Below are 19,556 nucleotides of genomic sequence, written 5' to 3'. Positions count from 1 at the left end.
GCTCAGTATGAGAGGCCACCAAAGGAAGAAGTCATCAAAAGGCACTTGTCACGTTTCAGTAGTGGGCCAGCTGGAACCCGGTGTAGCTCCCATTCTTATCAGGAAACTCCTGACGTATTTGGTTTACAACAAATGTCAGGATGACCATCCTGATGTGTCGTCCCAAGTATTCCCAGCACCAGTAACAAAGCTGCAGTCTACAAGACATCTACAGCCTCTGCAGGGGAAGAACATTATACCAGGTGTTGGTAAGCTATCCTGGACAGTGGTGCACATAGTAAATATTTTATTTATTTTGCTAGTTTTGGTCACTTGGCAGAGAAAAACTGTTGTACTGTTTTACTGTGAAACTGCAATAAAAATGTTGACAAAAGTGACTGGTTTCACTGGTATTGTACTGGAAAGGAAAACTTTGTTCCACTGAACTCACTCTGCCTCAGTTCTCCTGAGTTGGTCCATAGTCAGCTGTTTATGTATTGTTTATATTTTGTAGTGTGTAAATATTGATGCAGTTGGTTTCCAGTTCTGGATGGTCAGTCCTGCAATCTGGTAGGCTTTGGACCTGGTTCATCCATCTTCTGACCTTCGTGTATCCAAGGAAAAAAATAAATATATACATGTAGTTTTTCTAATTGTTTTAGATCATTTTAATTTTCTGAATTATAAGTATATCTGTGAGACAATAGTTGTATTGTCATATCAACAAATTGTGGTATATGGTAGCTGAGCTCAAATGTCCACACTATTCCCTAGTGCTTTTTGCCATTTGCTAAGAATGTCCAGAGAGAAAAAAGTAGTGCACTCAAAATTACCCACAATGCATCTTGAAAAGTAGTGAGCATCAACAATCACTACATGAGTCAAAATGATTCACAACGAACTGCAGGCATGAGCTCAAGGAATAAATGTCAAAGAAGGTAAAAAGAAAATCTGTAGATCTTTCATTTTTATCCTTATTTGTTCAATAAATATGTAACAAAGAATGAAATAGAACATAGGAAAATAATACACTGCTCAAAAAAATAAAGGGAACACCCAAACAACACAATGTAACACCAAGTCAACCACATTTTTGTGAAATCGAACTGTCCATTAAGGACGCAACACTAATTGACAATCAATTTCACATGCTGTTGTGCAAATGGAATAGACAACAGGTGGAAATTATAGGCAATTGGCAAGACACACCCAATAAAGGAGTGGTTCTGCAGGTGGTGACCACAGACCACTTCTCAGTTCTGATGCTTTCTGGCTGATGTTTTGGTCTCTTTTGAATGCTGGCGGTGAATTCACTCTAGTGGTAGCATGAGAGTCTACAACCCACACAAGTGGCTCAGGTAGTGCAGCTCATCCAGGATGGCACATCAATGCAAGCTGTGGCAAGAAGGTTTACTGTGTCTGTCAGGGTCCAGGGGCCTCATTTACGAAGCTGTTGCACGCAAAAAAACCTGGCGTACGCCAATCATAGTCAACTTTTGGGATTTATCAAAACACGACTTGGCGGTAAAACGTCCCTACCTCCACGCCAACTCTGACCCTGGCGTACGCACAAAATCTGGAGAAATGGGAAACGGCGACACCAAAGGCAGAAAATAAAACCAAAGAAATGGTGTGAAATTTGATACATTTGTTCAAAATCAAATATAAAACCTTTACGCAGAATGCCGTACATTAACAGCATTTGAAAAAAAAAAAAAAAGAGAAAAGAAAAGAAAAAGAACCGCACATTTGATATTGTTCCTCCACCACGGAAAAGATCAACCACTAAAATCTGTTCGTAAACGAAGCAGTGCTACGTGTTATAAAAACCATTTAACACAGTTAAGTCATACAGAAGCTGCCATAATAATAAAAGTCTAAATGAATAATTGCATTAAAATGACATGTTGTCCATCATTAGGCTGATCAGGGTGTTTCCCCGACCTGCAGATACAGAACATAAAGTGATGGTTGGATATTAAATGCACCCAAATGCGTGGAGGTGCACAGTGGCTTATCTGTCCCTGTGGATGAGCTTGGAGACTCTGGAGTCAAGCCCAGCACCTTCCAAAGGGAAATGACTGACAAGTTGGGGCTGCTCACCCCTTTTCCCAACCCAGAGCGCAGAGTAACAGAACTATGTTCTCCACAACCAGACACGCCATGGTGTAGCGGCCATCAGGCAGGTGGAGGTGCCTCCATGCCCAGGAGGAAACCTGTTGTACAGCGGCAGAAGTGTGCAGATAGTGGAGGCGCTACATAACATGGTACTAAATGGCGTCAGCGCTTCACCTGCGTTCACCTGATCAATCATCCAATCTGAATGATTGTGTTGTCAATCATCTTCTCACATTGGAACCAAACGCTGCTGCTTTACGTCTAGAAGTGATGCAACACATCAGAGGTGGAGAATTCTGATTTTTTTTCACAAGTTTATCTTTAGTGTAATTTCTGTCAGGGTGGTGTTTATTTCTCTCCATCTCCTGCTCCTCCTCCTTGATGGGAATTATTGGTTCCTCTGCGAGGACACCGCAGCTAGGACACAAGGTGGAACCACTGCCCCCTCCTCTCTGACCTCACCTGCAGCGCTGCAACCCAGCTGGGACACACAGGAACACCAGTATGTTCCCAGTAAATAAACTGGAGTCAGAGACGTCTCATTTATGTACGTTCATTTTATAATATGAAACAAAGGAATGAACCACTTTCAGCATCATTTGGAGCATTTTGTTGCAGCTTATCTCTGGACTCGTTCATTTCCCCCGCCAGCTTCTAATCTGTGGGAGTGGGCAACAGCCCCCCCCCTTCCTCCTCCTGTGGACCAAGATGCACTTTCTCCCTACATTTTATTGTCTGACCACTTTATTTTTACTTTATGGATAAGTCCGGTGGTCTGATGCATCAGACAGCATCTGTCACCTGCTGATATTCCTCTGCCTTTCTGGTGGTGATGTCCATCCCGTCTCCACCAGATAAAATATTTTTACATTTTACAACCTCATTGATTAGAATTTTTTACCTCATTTTCCAAAAAATTCTTCTTTTTGGCTTTTTTCCCTGCTGAACCGTCATGGAAATGAGCTCGATTAATATTTATCGGGGGTGTTTACCTGACCTTTAATGGACAATATGTAGGCGTGACAAGATGTTCCCTCACGAGTGCAACATTTAGTGTTGATCCTGATTTATGAAGCGAAACAGGCATGGGACGTGCGTGCGCACTGCTTTGTAAATCTGGAAGTTTTTTTGCGCCACATTTCCTGTTTTCCGTACGTACGCCAGTCAGCATTGCTACGCACAATTTGATAAATGAGGCCCCAGAGCATGGAGGCACTACTAGGAGACAGGCCAGTACATCAAGACACGTGGAGGAGGCCATGGGAGGGCAACAACCCAGCAGCAGGACCGCTACCTCTTTCTTTGTGCAAGGATGAACAGAACTGCCAGAGCCCTGCAAAATGAGCTCCAGCAGGCCACAAATGTGCACGTGTCTGCTCAAACAGTCAGAAACAGACTACATGAGGGTGGTATGAGGGCTCAATGTCCACAGGTGGGGGTTGTGCTTACAGTGTAACACCATGCAGGACATTTGGCCTTTGCCAGAGAAGACCAAGATTGATAAATTCGCCACTGGCGCCCTGTCTTCACAGATGAAAGCAGGTTCACACTAAGCACATGTGACAGATGTGACAGAGTCTGTAGACGCCATGGAGAACGTTCTGCTGCCTGCAACATCCTCCAGCATGACTGGTTTGGTAGTGGGTCAGTAATGGTGTGGGGGTTGTGGGGTGCGTGGCATTGTGCCTTGTTCTGGCTTTGTTCTTTGCGAGTGAGCGGTACGGCTCATTTCTGTGATGTTGGATCCATGTCTTTTCTTGTTGGCGTGATTGTGCTCGTCGATTTTGAACGTTGGGGCAAGGTCTGTGGTTAGCAGGTTTTGGTGGTGTTTTTATCTGCTCTTGCAATGTCTGCTGTTGTTGATTAGTGCTATGTGGGGACTTTGAAAGCTTTTTCTTGGCTGGTGTGTTGTTTCGGACAGATCTGGTGGTTTTGGTTGAGTGCATTTGTGTTTTGCACTGTGTGGGGCGTCCCTGGGCAGGTGTAGCAGCGTTTCCCTTTGGATTCGTTGCGGTTGGGGGTAGTATTGTGACCGTGTGGAGAAAGCGTTGGGATTTACCCCAGTGGATGAAACTGTTGTCTTTGCTTATGCACCAAACAGCAGTTCAGAGTATCCACCCTTTCTGAAGTCCTTGGAGGAAGTGTTGGAGGGTGTTCCTTCTGGGTACTCCCTTTTTCTGCTGGGGGATTTCAGTGCTCACGTGGGCAATGACAGTGAGACCTGGAGGCGAGTAATTGGGAGGCATGGTCCCCCTATTGAGCCCTTATCAATAGCTTTACGTTCACTCAATGGCTTTCAAGGGATCTCTCGCTTTGGTATTAATTTAAAATTGTCGCTCAATGCAGACAACATGCTTTTGTATGTTTCAGATCCTGTGACAAGTGTTCCTCATATAATTTCATTATTAACTAGGTCTGGTTCAATTTCAGGCTATAAAATAAATATTCTCAAAAGTGAATGTTATCCAGTAAATTCCTTAGCTCTTGCTCTCAAACAAACTGAGATTCCATTTAAACTGAGCCCATCAGGATTTAAATATCTAGGAATTAACGTTACTTGCACTCTGCCCTTGTTATACACAACGAATTTCCTCCCCTTAATCAACTCAAAATAGACTTTCAGAGATGGGGTTCTCTATCCCTTTCACTTATAGGTTGAATCAATAGAAATCAAACTGAACGTTTTGCCTCGGTTTCTTTTCTTCTTTCACTGTATTCCTATTTTTCTTCCTAGAACCTTTTTTAAAACTCTTGATGGACTTATAACTTCATTTTTATGGGAGGGGAGGAATCCCAGGATTAGGAAGTCACTTTTACAAAAGTTTACATTTAGTGGTGGGCTTTCGTTACCCAACTTTTTATATTATTACTGGTCGGCTCATATTCATAAATTAATATGTTGGCTACAGTCAAGCAAACTGCTATGGTGTAAACTGGAATCCCAGTCATGCACTTCTTCATCACTAGAGGCTCTTGTATCTTCTCCACTGCCGATCAACCCCGGTCGATTTACAAAAAATCCAGTTGTACAGTCCACTCTCAAAATATGGGCACAATATAGAAATCACTAAGTTTATATCAGCGTCTTTAATGATGCCTATTGTTAAAAATCACTTATTCCCTCCTGGTCTTTTTGATGCTACTTATTTGAGATGGAGAAACTGTGGTATCAAAACTTGTAGAGATCTTTTCAAAGAGAATACCTTTTCAAGCTTCTATGATTTGTCCTCTGAGAATGAGCTTCCTGCTACTCACCTATTTCGCTACTTTCAGATAAGACAATGTATATCTTCTCTTCTTCCATCTTATCCCTCTCTTCCGAGTACACAACCATGGGAAGAATTGTTATCTCTCAAAATTAAAACAAAGTCAATTACATCTGTAATTTATAAACGACTTATGGACTCAACAGAAAGGATCAGAGTGTCTTGGGAACAGGAATTGGGAGTAACCATTTCAGATCAGCAGTGGGAGAAAGCAATAGCAAATGTTCGCTCTAGCACACCCTCAGCTAGGTTACAACTAATTCAATTTAAAATACTGTATAGAGTTCACTATTCGAAGTCACGCTTTTACCCACAGATAATAGATCAGTGTGAAAGATGCCATGCAAGTCCATCTGACCTGAGCCACATGTTTTTTCTGTGCCCATCACTCTGCAATTTCTGGAACCAATATTCAATCATTTCCAAAGTTCTTCAAATTAAAGTTGATTTGAATCCCTATTTAGCAATTTTTGGCATTCCAGTAAATTCCATTCTGACTAATTCCAGTCATGCCCAAATTTTGGCATTTACATCACTTATTGCAAGACATAATATTTTATTACTTTGGAAATCTTCTAAGGCACCTTTAATATCTCACTGGTTCCGTGATGTCCTATCATTTCTTAAGATGAAGAATATTAATTTCACAATCAAAGGACATAAACAAAAGTTTGAACGTAAATGGGGTTCTTTTATGGAATATTGTAAATCACTACAAACAATGCCTTCTGATTAATCCCCCACCCCCACCCACTTACCTTGCCCTACCTTTTTTGTTGTTGCTGTTGTTGTTCTAATTATATTTACTTATTGTTATTACTATTATTATTTTGTTCTAGGTTATCTTTATTTTATTTTATGAAACCTTTTTTTTTTTCTTTTTTGTTTATCCGGTATTGAAGCAATCGGCTTTCACGGCCTTTATTTTATGTCTGTTGACTGATTCAATGTGTAATACAGGCCTATCATTTTGAGGGGAAAAAAAAGAAAGAAAAATGTATCGAGGATAACTTGAAACTCAACGTTTGTCACTATTGTATAAATAAATTTGTTTAAAAATATCTCGGGGTCTTGTTCACGAGTGAGGGAAGGATGGAGCATGAGATCGACAGACGTATCGGTGCAGTGTCTGCAGTAATGCGGACTCTGCGCGTCTGTCGTGAAGAAGGAGCTGAGCCAGAAGGCGAAGCTCTCAATTTACCAGTTGATCTACGTTCCTACCCTCACCTAAGGTCATGAGCTGTGGGTTGTGACCAAAAGAACAAGATCTCGTACACAGGAGGCTGAAATAAGTTTCCTCCGCAGGGTGGCCAGGCTTTCCCTTGGAGACAAGGTGAGGAGCTCTGTCATCCGGGAGGGGCTCAGAGTAGAGCCGCTGCTCCTCCGGATCGAGAGGAGTCAGTTGAGGTGGCTTGGGCATCTGGGCAGGATGCCTTCTGGACACCTCCCTGGTGAGGTGTTCCGGACACGTCCCTCTGGGAGGAAACCCCAGGGAAGACCCAGGACACGCTGGAGGGATTATATCTCTCGGCTGGCCTGGGAACACTGGAAAGGTGAGTGTCCAGTGTTAAAAACGAGACGTAAGACCGAATGGAGTGATGTTAAATTTTGCCATCTGATCAGAACAATCGTTCTTCTGCTTGTGCAGTAACCCAAGCAGTAAGCAGGGCTGCAAAGATGTCTGCATTATCATCCCAGGAGGATGTGTGTGAGACCGGTTTAAACTTGTCAGATTTCCCATTATCTGTGTCGGGGGATGATTTGCAACATGCGCAGCACAATGATAAGACGTTGAAAGATTTGTTTGCAAGCGCAATGTCATCGTCTGATGTAAGAAGTGCCGTATACGAATATTTTGTGCGTGACAATCTGTTATTTAGGAAGTGGGTTCCTTTGGGCGACAAGGCTGTGTTCTGATGGAGGCAGTTGTTAACACCACAACATGAAGGTTGTATATTCCTGTTTTCCCAAACGTTGCTGATCTGGTTGGTGAAGGAATATGCGCTTTTGTGGCCAGATATTTATTTTTTGGGGGGAGGTGTGAGGCCTGGCCTTTATGATGCTTTTCTTTGTTTGTAGGTAGGTGTGCTATAGGTGGTTCCAGTCATCAGAGCACCTGGCTGTAGCGCACCTGCCTATATAAGGCTGTGGGCTGCGACTTGCAACTACTTTACACCACTAAATTCCACGTTTACACGCTGCTTACACATACTTTGTTCTTTCTTTAATAAAATACATATGTGTGTATGAACAGTGTGGCCTTCCCCCATTGTTGTCACAGCCTTCCGCACTGGTTGTGAAAGGTGGCATTTCTTTGGAGGGCCACACAGCCCTCCATCTGCTTTCCAGAGGTAGCCTGCCTGCCATTAGGTACCGAGATAAGGTCCTCAGACCCCTTGTGGGACCATATGCTGGTGTGGTTGGCCCTGGCTTCCTCCTAATGCAATCCAATTTGGTCTGGGCTAAGACCAAGTTGTCTTCAAAGCCTGGAGACGCCCCTATTGAGGACCTAGCTAACCGTCATACTTCCTTGAAGGTAGGATGTAGCTGGTTTGGGAAACAGGACACTGACAGATACTGCTGGTGCAGGTCATCTTGATGTGAACTTGATGCTTCAGTGGTGAAGAAAAATTAGGAGCCGTTGGTAGGGTCCCAGTCAATTTATTCTCAACAACAAAAACAGAGCCCACCAAGTAGGTGGGTTTGGACAGAAGTTTTCTGTGCTATGCGCATGTGGGATAAACCCACCAGCAATAGCCTTAAAACGGCAAAGTCAATACGAAACAGAATGTCAACGATTAACCTAACATGCATGTCTTGTTTGTCGGTTAAGTACCCAGAGAACCCATGTCGTCCAGGGTGCATGGAGAGGTTGGCTAATGGCTGAGGTTTTGTTTTCAAGATTGTGTAATTTTCAGATAGCTTATTAAAATGTATGGTATCTGATTTTTAAGAAGGAAAAAAACTGAAAAATGTGGCATTTGTGTTCGAAATTTATTTTCTAGTTTCCATTTACATCATTGTAAAGAAAACTGATGGTTTACAAACATGAAAATATAGCAAGAAAATGGTAGTGAGAGTTTTAAAAATAGAAGTGTATATCTAATTATTAAAAAATACAATAATTAAAATGTTGCAATAATTATATACATGTACATAAAAGTAATGTTTTTTTTCACCAATTTTAGCTCATCAAACAATAAATCATGTTTCATTGTTGTGGTTAAATGCATCCTTGCAAAAGTTACCATGGTAACTTTAGCTGGATAGCAATACCTGAGAACAATTCAATCTATTAAAATATCACCCCTTGCTTTTTAAAAAAAAAAAAAAAATTCAAACCATCATATTTTAATCAAAACTTGTACATAAAAAACAGCTAATTATTTAAAATTTAGGTAAAAGATTCATTGTAAAATTATAAAAGCAATGATAAAATGAAATTGTGTGTACAAGAGAACAAAGAGACCAGTTAAGATTTAAGAAATACAAAGTCAAATCAACCCATTTTCGTGAATTCACACGTAGACAAAATGTGATGATAAATGTTTGTTCAAGTTTGTTGAACATGTCCGGATAAATAAAGCCTGAAAGGAACGTGTTAGGTTTCAACTCGGACATAGTGATAGTTTGAGTCTAACTTCTTCAGCTAGATTTCTTTCTGAAGAAAGTGTAAAGCTTGTTACATACTCCCATAGAAGCAAGAACTGAGTTCTGAAAAACTGATTAAATTTTGGTGGTGATCCGGATCACCGTTTGGATCCAGGAATTTTTTAAAAGGGTTCTTTAACATTGTGCCGGCAGGGCGGGTCGTGCACGCGGCTGGGTCCGAGTGTTTTAATGCCACATGTAAAAATGTTCGTACTTTCTCACCACCTCAATCAGCTGTTTTATCAAAACAATCCGTTTTACCGGCAACAGCAAACACATGGAAGCAGCAACTCCGCTTCATGCTTTTTTGTGTTAACCATGCCCACCTCCAATGTCCGACTAATCACACGATACTTCTCGCAGTCCCACGAGAAAAATGTTCTGCCAGCCCAGTGTGTCAAGAACTCTCTTCAAACACGTCTGCGAGAACAAAATGATGTCATTTTCTTCTCGGAGCCTCGAGAACCAGAAAAAAGTTCTCGCTTCTTGTGGAGTATGTAACAAGCTTATTGGACAACCCACATGAAGTTCTAACCAGCACACAACTAATATGTAAACAACACAATGTTTACACATTTGCAGTAAAATCCTGCATCTGTACAGCTTCTATTTTGTGTGGACGTGCATGTGTCTCTTTAACATATTACGCCACCTAAATAATTTGCCACAAACCTCACAAGGAAATGGTCTTGCTCCTGTGTGGATTCTCATGTGTTGGTTTAAGTTTGCCTTTCGATTAAATCTTTGTCCACACACATCACATCTGAATGGTTTGTCTCCTGTGTGGATTCTCATGTGTACGGTTAAGTGTGACTTGTGACTAACTCTTTGTCCACACACATCACAGCTGAATGGTTTGTCTCCTGTGTGGATGCTCATGTGTAGGTCTAAGTGTGACTTTCTAGTAAATCTTTGTCCACATTCATCACAGCTGAATGGTTTGTCTCCTGTGTGGATTTTTAAGTGTCTTTTTAAGCTAGTCTTTTGACTAAATATTTGTCCACATTCATCACAGCCGAATGGTTTGTCTCCTGTGTGGATTTTTATGTGTCTTTTTAAGCTTGTCTTTTGACTAAATCTTTGTTCACATTTATCACAGCTGAATGGTTTGTCTCCTGTGTGGATTTTTATGTGTCTTTTTAAGCTTGTCCTATGACTAAGTATTTGTCCACATTCATCACAGCTGAATTGTTTGTCTTCTGTGTGGATTCTCATGTGTACATTTAAGTGTGACTTTCTTCTAAAACTTTGTCCACATTCATCACAGCTGAATGGTTTGTCTCCTGTTTGAATATGAATGTGTTGTTTCAAGTTCGACTTCTCACTAAATCTTTGTCCACTTTCAGCACAGCTAAATGGTTCGTCTCCAGTATGGATTCTCATGTGCATTTCAGGATTAACTTTATGAAGACATGTTTTACCACAGATCTCACATTTAACATTGTTATTCCCTGAGTGGACTCTTTTATGCAAAGTAACACAATGCAAACCTTTTAAACATTTCTTTCTGTTAAAGTAGGTGAAATGCCTTTTAGTTAAGAGTCTATAATGAGATCTTTGGGAGTAAAACTCCTCATCACTTTCAGACCAGAGTAATTTTGTGGCAGTGTTACGCTCCACATCATTGTTTAAACCTGGCCCATGTGCCCTGCTGTCATTCCACTCTTTATCACCACCTTCCATTTCACTTCCAAAATCTGAAAAGTTTTTTTCTGTGAAGAGCCTGAAGCCTTTTTTTCAGTATTTGATTGTAAATAAGTGCTTGGGTCTGGATTACTGGTAAATTCGTGTCCTCTTCATCAGGTTCTGATCTAATCTGTTCAGCAGGGTTGTCGATCAGAGCTTCTACCTCTGTGTTGCCTTTAATTTGGGTTTGATGAAGGTAAGCTAATTATAACCAATGCTAACATTCTTTATCATAATCTTCCCTCTTTACAGTAGCTATCATACTTAGTAAACTGGAGACATTGTCCACCAGAGCCACAGTCAACCGCTCTCCATCCTGGCTGGCCGTACTTCCTCTGGTTCCTCTATTATGAGATGGGACTCAAGGTCATGCTTGTCCAGACTCCATTTACAAGGAACTCCCTCTGTAATCACCAATGGCTGCTGCACATCTTCCGAGAAACCTGAAATAAAAATACAGACAAAGCTGGATTTCAAGACCACGCAGCGGATAAGAATCCCCAAAAAGACATTTCCACAACTAACAGGCTCATCCAAAGCTGTACCTTATTTGAATAAATAAGGTACAGCTTTGGATGAGTGGTCCAGTGGTTTTCATCTCACACTCTGGCTTATTACAGCAGGTAATAATTATCAACAGGTATACATAATATTTACATCCACTTTGTTTTAGTATGTATATGTGTGTGATCTGAAATGAAATAAAGAATAATAATTTCATTAATCACAAACAAAAATTTGCATGATGAACTCTGATCGTGTGGCTAAATAGTGGTTGACTATGGTGGCCGGGCCTTTGCCAGCGGGGCCAAGTGAGGTGGGGGACATTGAGTCAGAGAGGGCTGTGTTCCATGCCTCTATTGTTGAGGTGGTCAGCTGGAGCTGTGGCCGTCATTGGTGCTTGTCGTGGCAGTAATCCCAGAACTTGGTGGACACCAGCAGTCAAGCTGAAGAAGGAGTCCTATCGGGCCTTCTTGGCCTGTGGGACTCTGAAGGCAGTTGATATATAGACAGGCTAAGCGGGACGCAGCTTCAGCTGGAGTTCAGCGAGGCCATGAAGAAAGACTTCTGGATGGCTTTGAGGCAATTCTGGTCCACCATCTGGCTGCTCAGGAGGGGGAAGCAGAGCTCCATCAATACTGTGTACAGTGGAGATGGGGAGCTGCTGACCTCAACTCAAGACGTTGTGGGTCGGTGGAAGGAATACTTTGAGGACCTCCTCAATCCTTTCAACACATTTTCCAGTAAGGAAGCAGAGCTGGCCGACTCAGGGGTGGACTCTCCAATCTCTGTGGCTGAAGTCGCTGAGGTGGTTAAAAAGCTCCTTGGTGGCAAGGCCCCAGGGGTGGATGACATCCGCCCGGAGTTCTTTAAGGCTCTGGATGCTGTGGGGCTGTCCAGGCTGACACGCCTCTGCAACATCATGTGGACATCGGGAACAGTGCCTCTAGACAGCCAGACTGGGGTAGTGTTCTAAGTATGATAGCTACTGTAAAGAGGGAAGATTATGATAAAGAATCTTAGCATTGGTTATAATTAGCTTACCTTCATCAAACCCAAATTAAAGGCAACACAGAGGGTGTGTTCCAATTACAGGGCAACCACACTTCTCAGCCTCCCCGGTAGGGTCTATTCAGGGGTCTTGGAAAGGAGGGTTTGTCAGATAGACTCTGGGAGGAAGGGGTACGCATTGCCAGCAGTAAGTCCGATTAGTTTCCAGTGAGGGTTGGAATCCGCCAAGGCTGCCCTTTATCACTGATTCAGTTCATAACTTATATGGAAAGAATTTCTAGGCGCAGCCGAGGTGTTGAGGGGATCCGGCTTGGTGGCCTCAGGATTGGGTCCCTGGTTTTTGCAGATGACATGGTTCTGTTGGCTTCATCTGATCCTGATCTCCAGCTCTCACTTGAGCGATTTGCAGCCGAGTGTGAAGTGGCTGGGATGAGAATCAGCACCTCCAAATCTGAGACCATGGTCCTCAGCCGGAATAGGGTGGATTCTCCTCTCCGGGTCGGGAGTCAGGTCCTATCTCAAGTAGAGAAGTTTAAATATCTTGGGGTCTTGTTTACAAGTGAGGGAATGATGGAACGTGAGATCGACAGGCAGATCAGTGCTGCGTCTGCAGTAATGCAGACTCTGCGTCAGTTTGTCATGATTAAGAAGGAGCTGAGCCAGCAGACAAAGCTCTCGATTTACCAGCAAATCCAAGTTCCTACCCTCACCTATGATCACGAGTTGTGGGAAGTGACCGAAAGAACGAGATCACAAATACAGGCAGCTGAAATGAATTTCCTCAATAGGGTTGCTAAGCTCTCCTTAGAGATAAGGTGAGAAGTTTGTTGATCCGAAAAGGGCTTAGAGTAGAGCCGCTGCTTCTCTGCATCGAAAGAAGCCAGTTGAGGTGGATCAGGCATCTGGTCAGGATGTCCAATGGACTCCCATACTTGGGACGAATTGCAAGTAAAAGCCTATTAGGATTTAGAAAAAATAAATTTAAAAAATTCTTCGCAGTGCATACATTACTTCTTCCAAAATTATAGAAAATAGACCTAAGTATGTCAAGTCTTTGTTGGCATAAGGGCGGTCAAGTGGGTAATTCATTTCACATGCTATGGCTATGCCCAGCAGTCAAATTATTTTGGACAATGGTCTGTAGTTTAACCTCAAAGCTTCTCAAAGCTAACAGGCTTTATTATTTCATTCATTGAACGTTTTATAAAAACAACTGAGGTACAAGTGGACTTAATTATTTAAATCTAAACACGTAAAGTACAGTAAAATTTTCGAGCTGTAACATTTAATTTGTTGTTAATTGAATTAGATACTGACACTTCAACACAAATGGAACTTGTAAAATAAAAAGGTTTGATTCTTGTCTCTGTATTGTTCAGTATGTCTTTATATGTTTGAGGGCATTTTTCAAGTTTCATGTTGTTAATAAAACTGAAAAACAAAACTTCAAACTGTGTGTTATTTATTAAATGTCCAGCTTCAGGTGCTCTGTTCCCTATAATATTTTGGATTTGGTGCAAAGTTTTCCAAACGATATATCTAATATATCCGGATATTAATAGTTCGGTCTCTCTTTCTTAAGGAACAACTAGAAGATTTCCTGCGAAATGTGGAATCCGACAGGGATGCCTCTGCCCTTCGTTTATGATTTATATTTGTTGCAGAGTTAGTAACAGTTTTTCTTAAGAATAATGACGTAATTTAATATAATTAGTAAGGAGCTTATAATAACTCAGCTAGCTGAGGATACCACAGTCTTCCTGAAACATAAAGAACAGATCCCTCTAGTTATCAATAAAATTAGGATTTTCTTTCAAAGCTTATACTTACATCAAAAAATGTGATTTAATGTCAATACACAATTACAAATCAAAAACTTTATTTGGAATCTCAATGAAAGAATAAGTAAAATACTTAGGAGTGACCATAACAAAACACTACAAATAAAAAGAAAAGTCAAAAATATTTTACCTGTCATACAGAAAAAAATCCTTATCTGCCGTCACTAATATTTGCCGATACCAAATCTGTTTATGTGAACATTATTGTGACTATGGTTATTATTGCTGTTATAACTGTGTAAGATTTCATTAGGTCATAATAAATTACCCATCCTTTCTGAAGTTACCTCACCAATACAAATATAATAACATTACAGATCCAACAATTCCATTAAGTTTTATTTGGAACATTTTACTGAAATACAACTATAAATGTGTGGTTTCGAAACAAAGATCTTGCTTTTTGTGCCATGTTCCTCATCGCATGCGGCTCACCGACTCTTGACTTGCGGCTCGTGAAGCAGCCACTGGCTTTCTGAAAATGCTATCTTAACAAGTCATACTGATCCTCAACGATGCAGTTCTCTCCACAAACAAGAGCTGCAGGCTGCTTGCAGAAACTTTGCTGTTGTAACGGCCCGAACTAATCCTGTCAGAGTTGGCAGTTTTGGCTAATTTCAGCTGCACCAAACTCCACCAAATAGCTGCTCTGGTAGCTCCGTATATAGATTGAAAAAGAAACAGGATACATAGCGTGGGAACGCTTCTTTTAGGGGGTGGCAGCTCTCCTCTTGTCTTAATATATTGAGTCCAGCTCTTGTTGAATTAACAGTGATGATCACAGCTTTAGTGTAACAAAAAAATGTCACATTTTAACATGAAAGGCATTTATTTCTTGTAAAACATGTCCAAAGGATGTCATCAAACACATATGCGTTGGCATGACTAGTGTGGTATCGGTACACTTTTATTAATACCAAGTACAAACACGCATACTGGGTATTGAGTCGATACCGATACTGGTATCGGTGTATCCCTAGTAATGGCTATTTATGATAAGTGGATACCTGTTATCCCATCTCACTACATAGATGATATTAGGTTTACAGACAGAGGATGCCCCAAAAAAAAAATCATATGTAATATCCTTACGTCTAGACTATTCTTTACATCTTCTTTAAAGGATCACGTGGAGACGAAATTATCGCTGTTTTGGATTCGAATAAAAAAGGCTGATGTGAATGTGCCCTTAGGACACAGAAAAATCAAAACTTGAAGTAACATCAAAGTAACATCAACATCACAGAGCCTCCACTCTGCCCCACCAACAACTTAACCTCACGAAGCAGCAAACATCACAACCACATCATTCCCTGGAATACGGCCACTTACTTATTAAACCAAACATATCACACCGAGGGATGTAAAGTCTCACCTGCTCTCCTGACGAGACTTGCCCCGATTAAAGAAACGTCTTGATCTGATCCTTGTTCTGTGGCGTAGTTTCTCCCCGGCGAGCTGGTCTCTGCAGAGGACGGAAACCAACATAAGTCCGTATAAAAGCTACATCGGACTCACCAGCTGTAGTTTAAAGTAGGCTACCAATGAAATAATGGTGCAGACAATACCTTGAGAGGAAATGAAACGGATCCTTGAGGTCTTTATTCGCTTATCAACAACGTTGTAACCTCCTCCACGTTTTCCCTTCTTCTTCTTATGCTTTTTCTTCTTCGTTATTCCTTGTGTAGGTGCTGCAACAGATAGACATAATATATACATAGACGCCGCATTGTGTCACGCTGCCTTTAAGAGCTGACGTCTCATCGCGCCGCCATCTTGGATGGGTCTCCATGCGCCTCCAATGCATTTATTTGTAAGGTATAGGCCCAACCACAACAATAACGTCAACAATTTTCACCTGATTTTGCTCAAAGTTTGTGTGGTATCGTGGATATTATTGGGTATATTTAGTTATGTTTATGTATTTTATACGCTACACCAGTAGAGGGCGACCTTGCCTTTATGTTATGTTGTGTAGGCCATGTTACGCAGAAGAACGGGAGAATAAGAGATGCAGCATGGAGAAGAACCGTGTGTGTAACATGTACACGAGAGAAGAATAAAGGAGCTAAGAAACTTGAGAGGTGTTGCACCTTTATTTCGGCCACGATGCAACATCTTTTTGGCGACGAGGATGGGATCCCCGACGTGGATGCTTTTGGCGTCGAGGATGTTTTTGGCGTCGAGGATGTTTTTGGCGACGTGGACGAACTGGCGGATGTAGAGGCGAAGTGAGGACGTGGCTGTCGAGCTAAAGTCTTAAGGGTGAGGGGGAAGAGCACCGTAAGGTACAGACAAGATGGCGACCATCGGCACTCAAGCGGCGTTTGATGCTAAAAATCAAAGCTGGGAAGAATACTGTGAAATAATGGATCAGTTTTTTGAGGCCAATGAGATTGATAATGGAGACAAGCAGAGAGCTATACTCCTCAGTGTGGTCGGCGCATCTACCTACAGATTAATACGGAATCTCCTCAGCCCGAGTAAACCAAAAGAGAAGACTTACACAGAGCTGGTATCGTTGCTGAAAAACCACTTCGACCCAAAGCCAAGTGAAATCGTCCAGAGGTACAAGTTTGATTCCCGCAGTAGGAAGCCAAATGAATCAGTTGTGGATTACGTAGCTGAACTGCGTAGACTGGCACAGGACTGTAATTATGCTAACACGCTAGAGCAAAAGTTGCGAGATAGGATCGTGTGTGGAATTAATGACGACCGTATCCAAAGACGACTCCTAGCCGAAGCAGAGTTAACCTGTGAAAAAGCCTTATCCATTGCCGTGGCTGCTGAAACTGCAAATAAGAATGCACATGACCTCCAAAATCCAAGAGTAACAGTGAAGTGCTTCAAGATGAACAAAGACACGTTCACGAGAGACAGAGTTCCAGAGTGTTACCGGTGTAAAGGAAAACACAAGGGATCCGAATGTAAGTTCAAACAAGAGAAATGTTATGCATGTGGGAAAGTGGGCCATATTGCCAAAGCTTGTCGGAATAAAACCAAGGGAACAGGAAATGCTAAACCTGGAGTTAAAAAGGAGCAAGCTCGGGCAGGCTATCGTGCACATAATGTTAAAGAAAAGCAAGAGGAAAGTAACTCGGAGAGTTCGGATGAAGATTCTTTCACATTACAAAGAATGAAGTTCCAGCTAGGGAGCATGAGTGAAAGACCTCTGAGAAAAGTTGAGCCATACACGGAGAGTATGAAAATAAATGGTAAAAGAGTGACTTTTGAGATTGATACTGGTTGCAGTCTTACCGTGATGAGTGAGAAAACATTTAAAACAATGTGGAAATCAGGGAAAAGTCCTACCATCAGACCAGTGAGGATCAAGTTAGAGACTTATACAGGGCATCCCGTGATAGTAGTGGGAACAGCTCAAGTCCAGGTCAAGTACCGTAAGCAGAGCCAAGCTGCCCCTAGTGGTCGTAAAAGGAGATGGACCTACCTTATTAGGCCGAGGCTGGCTGGAGGACATTCAACTGGATTGGACAGAAATAAAAGACAGAGACAAAGCAAGACAAGTACATAGTATTCACTCTGAAAGAGATACTAAAGAGGAAACTGTGACGTTACAAGAAGTGCTATGTGAACATGAGGAAGTGTTCAAGGAAGAACTGGGTACGTTGAAAGGCACAAAAGCTACCATTCACGTGAAGGAAAATGCAGTTCCACGTTTCTTCCGCCCCAGATCCATTCCTTATGCTATGAGAGCTAAGGTGGATGAGGAAATTGACAGACTTTTAAAAGAGGACATCATCACCCCTGTGAAATATTCAGAATGGGCAGCCCCGGTAGTTCCCATCCTGAAACCAGTGGGTACAGTCAGATTGTGTGGAGATTACAAACTAACCGTAAACACCGTGTCATCGTTAGAGCAATATCCAATACCCAGAGTAGAGGACTTGTTCAACACACTTGCTAAAGAAGCAATTTTCCAAGTTAGACATGAGCCGTGCATATCAGCAAATACTCATGGATGAAGAGTCCAAGAAATACCTTACAGTGAACACGCACAGAGGATTATTCACCTACAACAGACTACTGTTTGGTGTGGCCTCAGCTCCGGCCATATTTCAAAGGACGATGGAGAGTCTTTTAAGTGGAGTTCCTCTGGTCGCTGTGTATTTGGATGACATTTTGGTCAGTGGAGTGAACCAAGCTGATCACCTCAGAAACTTGGACATTGTGCTTAAGAGACTGAAGGAGGCGGGTCTACGTCTCAGACGAAACAAGTGTTCCTTTCTTCAGGATGAAGTGGAGTACTTAGGGTTCAGAGTTGATGCACAAGGTTTACACCCAGTGCAGGAAAAGGTCAAAGCGATCCAGGAGGCCCCTGCCCCAACGAATGTTACAGAGCTCAAGTCGTTCTTGGGACTGTTAAACTATTACAACAAGTTCCTGCCGAACCTTGCAACTAAGTTGGCACCATTGCATGAACTTTTGAGACAGGATGTTCGATGGAAATGGACCAAAGAGCGAGAAGAGGTCTTCCAAAACGCAAAAGACATGCTAAACACATCTAATGTTCTGGTACATTACTCAGGTGTTGCACCTTTATTTCGGCCACGATGCAACAGTTTGGTTTGTTACAAAGGGCCGAGATATTGTTATGATACAGATCACTGTAAAACATAAAAAACAATGTGCTTTTCTGCTAAAACATTTTTATTATGCTGTTTCACTTAGACACATGGTAGCTACAATATAAATAAATGTATAAATGAATTTGATACTAACATGTTTGATTGTTTATGAATGCATTTAAATTTATCTATTTTTTTTCTGGTAAAAAAAAATTAATATCTAACCTTGTGAAATGTAATCTGCTCTCAATATTTTGCCGGTTATTGCAACCGTATGTTGAACAAAATATTGGAATAGTTGCTGGCTTTCTCTTGACAATGGTTGACTCTTCCATTTACATTTATTAATTTATCAATATAGAGATACAGTTATACAAAGTCCAAAAATATTGTATCGAAACTTAGACGCCGGTTCAGGAAGGTCTGCAGCAACCTGAGAGCAAATGCCTGAAAAGGTTCACATGAGATCAGCACAGTATGTTAAAACATTACTATCACACAGGGGGTGTGTGGGGGTGCAGAGGATGGCCAGTCCAGCAACACAGTCATGGAGCGTGTCATCGACATGAGCGGGAGTAGAGAGGCTGGATGTAGGACTTTGCATCGATTGACAGTCAGGAATAAAACATCCAACACTGATGTTAAAGATGATTTCATCTACTACAACAAGACTCACACACACACACACACACACACACACACACACACACACACACACACACACACACACACACACACACATACACACACACACACGTGCACACTCACCCACAAACACAGCAACACCTCCTTTTTGAGAATGTTTTCCAATGATACACACACTTCTCCACTTGTATTAACACAAATGTGTGTATCAGAAGAGGCCAAGGCTAACGGTCTAGCATAACTAGCTTAACCTTGGAAAGATCAATACTGTC

The 19,556-nt window shown here is 41.8% G+C and overlaps 1 long non-coding RNA gene across 2 annotated transcripts; it reads right to left on the bottom strand.

Annotated features, from left to right (window-relative positions):
- Positions 1-8,693: 8,693 nt before the first annotated feature.
- Positions 8,694-15,707, bottom strand: LOC306760404. Of its 2 annotated transcripts, none has more exons than XR_013771441.1 (3): positions 15,622-15,707; positions 15,429-15,518; positions 8,694-11,143 (listed from the first exon to the last, which is right to left on the bottom strand). It is a non-coding gene; the product is annotated as an uncharacterized lncRNA (long non-coding RNA). The 2 variants fall into 2 exon arrangements; XR_013771442.1 differs by having other exon boundaries at positions 15,596-15,705.
- Positions 15,708-19,556: the final 3,849 nt, after the last annotated feature.

Source organism: Telmatherina bonti (assembly GCF_933228915.1).
Source record: "Telmatherina bonti genome assembly, chromosome: 9".
In the NCBI taxonomy this organism is placed as follows: Eukaryota; Metazoa; Chordata; class Actinopteri; order Atheriniformes; family Telmatherinidae; genus Telmatherina; species Telmatherina bonti.
The sequence above is the reverse complement of the archived record's forward strand: the minus strand, read 5'-3'. Positions and strand labels throughout refer to the sequence as shown.